A 5,509-nucleotide genomic window follows, 5' to 3' on the forward strand; every position below is an offset into this window, starting at 1 on the left:
GTTTATCTCATCTATGGAATAAAAGAACTAGGAAGATCGGTACGAGAAGAAAGGGATAAAGAAAGGGGAGTAATTAGAAGGGGGAATGAAGCATGAGAGACTATGGACTCTGAGAAACAAACTGAGGGCTTCAGAGGGGAGGTGGGTGGTGGAATGGGATAGGCTGGTGATGGGTAGTAAAGAGGGCACGTATTGCATGGTGCACTGTGTGTTATACGCAAATAATGAATCATCGAACTTTACATCAAAAACCAGGGATGTACTGTATGGTGACTAACATAATATAATAAAAAATATTATAATAATAAAAAAAGAATGTACAACCCATACCAGGGTGCATCTTAATAAAGTTTAACAATTGACTAAAAAAAAAAAAAAAAAAAGAAAGAAAGAAACAAAGGTATTTCAGACCTCGACAGTGGGAGGAGCAGTTTGTCTGAAGAATCAAGGATATTTGTTTTGGAGTGCACAGTGTTGGACGAGAGGACGGAGATACGTTTAATGAGCACCTACTGTGTGCCAGGAGCCTTAGCCAAGTAAGGCTATTGGATCCTGAAAGAAAAGAGAATATTTTACAGTCAGGAAATGGAGACATTGACAAGTGGAATAATTTGGGTAAATTTATACACATAAGAATCCGAGATGGGGACCTAACTCACCTCACCTAAGGTGAGAACTGAACTCACCTCCTCCACGGACACATCAAGTCTACACCTATTTATAGAGCAGATCCTCCTGAAGAAGAACTGAGGGCCAACTGAACAGCTTCTGCACAACACATGACAGAGACACCCTCACCATCCTGCCAACTGCAGTGTGAGGGATAGTTCTGGGGGCTGATAGCTGATCTGTCTGCCCTGGGTCACAGAAAAGAAGCTGCAGTGTATTTTTATTTTTTAAGGTTTTTTCTTTATTCGTCAGAGAGAGGGAGAGTGAAAGCAAGCACAAGCAGGAGGAGCGGCACACAGAGGGAGGAGTCTCGCCACCGAACAAGGAGCTCGATATGGGACTTGATCCCATGATCCTCCTGGGATCATGACCTGAGCAGAAGCTAGACACTTAACCAACTGAGCCACCAAGGTGTCTCAAGAAGCTTCAATTTAAAGAGCAAATGTAATGTGAAGGATCCACCCTTCAAGCCCTCCAGTGGGGAGGGAGTGGTGCTGGATCTCTTTCTGTGTTGAAGTGCTGGCAAACGCCATGGTTCCCATTCCCTTCCACCTTGATAGCATGGACAGAAGCAGGTTCTGAGCACCCTAGCCAGCTTGCTACCTCGCTGAGCCTTGGGTCCCCAACCCACTCAACCCCAGCTTTCGCCCACTTGAGCTTCAGAAATCCTGCTAGGAGATCCTGTGCACAGAGAACCCCCCAATCCTGAATCCACTTCAGCTACAGCTACCCTCCCAAAGTGTCTCCTCTGCAGAGAGCCCTGGGACACTCTAGCCCACCTACTTAAGCTACAGCTGTCCTGCTAGGGCACCCCCTGTCCAGAGCACCCCAGAAAACCTCAGCTCCTGATCCATCTCCACTCCAGTCACCCTGCCAGGGGGCCCTCTGCACAGAGAGTCCTGTGACACCAGCTTGTATCCACTTCAGCTTTAGCCATGCGGCCTGGGTGCCCTCAGCGTGAAGATGCATACACCCCTACGTTTCCTGTAGCATAACTTACAGTAGCCAAGGTGTGGAAACAACACAGGTATCCACCAGAGAGGAATGGATAAGGGCTGCTCTTCATCCAAACCACCACCTCCCTGCTTGCCTAGCCAGGGATCCACACCTGCACCCCCAACCCCCCCACTATGTCTGCACCACCCAGAGGGTCCTAGCCCAAAACCTGGTGTCTGTGCAACCCCATGTCCTTTTCAGAACCTCCATGTTCACACACTCTGCCGGCACCCCCACAAATCACCAGCACCCTCAGGTCCCTGCACTCCACCTGCACCCCAGAGTGTTCTAGCCCACACCCTGTGCCCCTGTACTCCTGGCCAGAGAAGCATCCAGAAGTACCTGCAGATCCTGGTCCTCCTCCTCCCTGGTAGCAGCAGGCTGCAGCCCCTGGACCAAGAAGCCAGCATGTGGGACAAATGCAGTTGGAAGAGGAAGCACAAGACTCAGAATGTGGGTTTTCATGCACCGAAGTAACACAAGGATCACCACCTCTTTCCAACTCTTCAAAGCATGTTAGAAAGTCTTCTGTGCCTTAGCAGCAGTGGTGTTCCACCAGCACCACTGCGGGAGAGCTACAAAACAAAGTTTGTAGGAATGCTAACAATTACAGGGTTCATAAATACACCACAGAGATGACATATGTCAACGCTGGTACAGATTTATGCATTAGAGGCACATATGATTGAAACGGGGGGAGCTTCACCCCCAAGAAACATGTAAGCCTTCAGGGAATATAGCTCCAGATGCAAACATCTTCCATGCTGTGCACTCACTGATCACAAATAAAATTCACTCATTGCCAGTTATTGATCCTATCAGTAGAATGCACTTTGTACACATACCCACAAAAGAATCCTCACCTTCCTCCAGCATTTTATGTCTGGTCTGCCAAAGCCTCCCTTCATGAAGCTTCTAGAACCTGGATGCTCTTGCATTTGGGAGCCACCACAACATCCCTTCATCCACCAGGAGACTCCCTTCAGTACAGCCTTGAATGTCTTTGCAGAAAGACAGTTGCTGGCCTTCCCTGTGGTGCACGAGTCAGGAGAAGTTGTGGATATTTATTCCAAGTCTGATGTAATTAAGCTTGCTGCTAAGAAAACGTTCAGTAACCTAGATGTCACAGTGAACCAGGCCCTCAGCACCGCTCACAGAGTCTTGAGGGTGTTGTGAAGTACGGTAAGCTGGAAATCCTGGACAGATTAGTGTGGGCTGACCCCTGCACTGCTGGTCACAAGTGAAGCAGATAGCATCGTGGGTGTCACTTCCCTGTCAGACGTGTGGTAAGCCCTGATACTCATGCCTGCAGGTGCCAAACAGAGGAGACAGAAGCAGAATGGCCACTGTGCATGGAGACGCCCTTGGAGAAAATGTGAACAAGGATTCTGGGACAGGCTTTGCCTCCTGAACACCGACCGTGATAGAAGACGGTGAAATGGCTACGAATGTGTATCAGGGTTTAGTGATGGGTATTTTTTCCAGTGATGTTGAAATCAAGCATAGGAGCAGATTTTATGTGTTTGAAGATGCAGGCTTGCATTAAAAAAACTGTTTTCAGAGTTCAGAAAAATTTCAGATGCTATATATTATCAAAGTGCACTGTGTCCTGAATTTTTTATTATTTTTCATCTCAAAGAATCACTGGTTTATAACAGGTAATAGAACATAAGGGGAGAGCATGGCCTGTTCAGATCTCATGTTTTATATCACGGGTTACGTCATCACTGTGGCCCGTGGCAGGTGGAGACTCGCCAGGCTGTGGAGTGAGTCTTCGAACCTTTCTCCAACTGGCTTCTTTTACTTAGATTTGTGGAACTGCTGTAATTTGAATATAAATAATCAATTTGTAAAACTTAACGGCTTTTTATGTTAAGTATCTGTTCTGATCTATAATGTAAAGAAATATGCTTTACGACAGCTTTATTTATTTTTACTCGCAGCAATATTCTACACACCTTGGCAGGTAAACTTCACCGTACCCAGTAATAAACCATTGGTTGTTATTGTAAATGGCAACTTCCTCAATTTAACTTTGGATCTGGGAAGGATAAAACTTCTAATGTAGCCACTGTTAGAGCGTAAAAGCTCAGGTTTCCAAAAGTATGTGTGGAGACCTGCTCTGCTAGACTGGAAACAGGCAACCATTATGAGGAAAGACATTGCTGTGAAAATGTCAACTTTCTTCTCATGTATAGAAATGTAAAATCATGGGATGCCTGGGTGGGGCTCAGCCCGTTAAGTGTCTACGTTTGGCTCAGATCATGATCCCAGGTCCTGAGATCGAGTCCCACATTGGGATCCCTGCTCAGCGGGGAGTCTGCTTCTCCCTCTGCCTGCTGCTCCCCCTGCTTGTGCTGTATTTCTCTCTCTGACAAATAAATAAGAAAATCTTAAAAAGAAATGTAAAATCATACTGTCTGTATGACTGCTGATGGATTGTTGTTGTAAAGTGTTATTATGGCATATGCAGTGTTGTCATGTAGTTGGAGAGAAACAATGATTCTTAATGTAAGTCCTCTGGAAATGCCCATACTGTGGATATATATGACTATACTGTGATTTTTTTGTTTTTGTTTTTGGCAGATTCAAAAGTTAAAATAAATCTTACTATCTATAGGGCACCTGGGTGGCTCAGTCATTTAAGTGTCTGCCTTTGGCTCAGGTCACGACCTCCAGGTCCTGAGATCAAGACCAGTGTCAGGCTCCATGCTCAGTGGGAAACCTAAAATATTCTCCCTCTCCCTCAGCCCCTCCCCCACTCATGATCTCTCTCTCTCTCACAAATAATTAAATAACTTTAAAATAATCTTAATATCTATTAAAAAACAGATGAATGGATAAAGAACAGGTGGTATATATACAAAATGGAAAATTACTCAGCCATAAAAAAGGATGAGATCTTGTCATTTGGCAAAACATGGATAGACCCAGATGGCATAAACCTAGGTGAAATACGTCAGACAGAGAAAGACAAATAGAGTATGAATTCAGTCTTATGTGGAATATGAATAGCAAAACAAATGAATAAACAACCAAACAAAAAGCAGAATCAGACCTATAAATACAGGATCAAAGTGATGTTTGCCAGAGGAGAGGCGAGGGGGGCATGGGAGAAATGCGTGCAGGGGAGTGGGAGACACAGGCTTCCCGTTATGGGATGAATAATCAGGTGGATGAAAGGCACAATGAAGGGAATATGGTCAATGGTATTGTAATAGTGTCTCTGGTGACCCATGGGAGCTACACTTGTGGTGAGTATAGGATAAGGTAAAAACTTCTCGAATCAGTATAATGCCCACCTGAAGCTACCATGACATTGTGTGTCAACTATGCTTCAATTAAAAAAAAATATGAGTCAGAAAGTACATATAAAACAGAATTGGGTTTGTCGGACAGTGATAGAAACCCAAATGCAATCCAGCTGGAAATAGCCTCACTCAGCCTGTCTAGGGGCCACAGGTAACTCTGGACTCTTGGGACACTGCACTCTTCACTTCTGTGATCATTCTACTTTCAGTTGCCTTCTTTGCTGATTTCTCTTTCAGCTTCCTTTTCCAGCTTTTTTGTGTGTGCCCCTATGGGTGGTGTTCTGTCCTAGGCCACATGCTCTTCTCTTCACAGTCCTCATGGGGAAGCCCATCTATCCTCCAGTTTCAGAGAGCACCTCTCTGCTCATTGCTCTTCTCTCCCCTGAGCTCCAGACCCTGTGTATCTCCTCCGTGATGAGACAGCTCTAAGCTCACTCTTTCAACAAGTCATTACTGGGAGCTTCCTGTGTGCTGGGGAACAAATAATGATGGTTCCCGAACATATTCCTTTTTCAATTAGTTTTAGGGCTAGA

The 5,509-nt window shown here is 45.3% G+C and overlaps 1 pseudogene; it reads left to right on the forward strand.

Moving 5' to 3' along the window:
• Positions 1–2,155: 2,155 nt before the first annotated feature.
• LOC103656554 lies at positions 2,156–3,102 on the forward strand (annotated as a pseudogene).
• The last annotated feature ends 2,407 nt before the right edge of the window (positions 3,103–5,509 follow it).

The sequence above is a fragment of the Ursus maritimus genome, unplaced genomic scaffold (genome assembly GCF_017311325.1).
Source record: "Ursus maritimus isolate PB19 unplaced genomic scaffold, ASM1731132v1 scaffold_5, whole genome shotgun sequence".
NCBI lineage: Eukaryota > Metazoa > Chordata > Mammalia > Carnivora > Ursidae > Ursus > Ursus maritimus.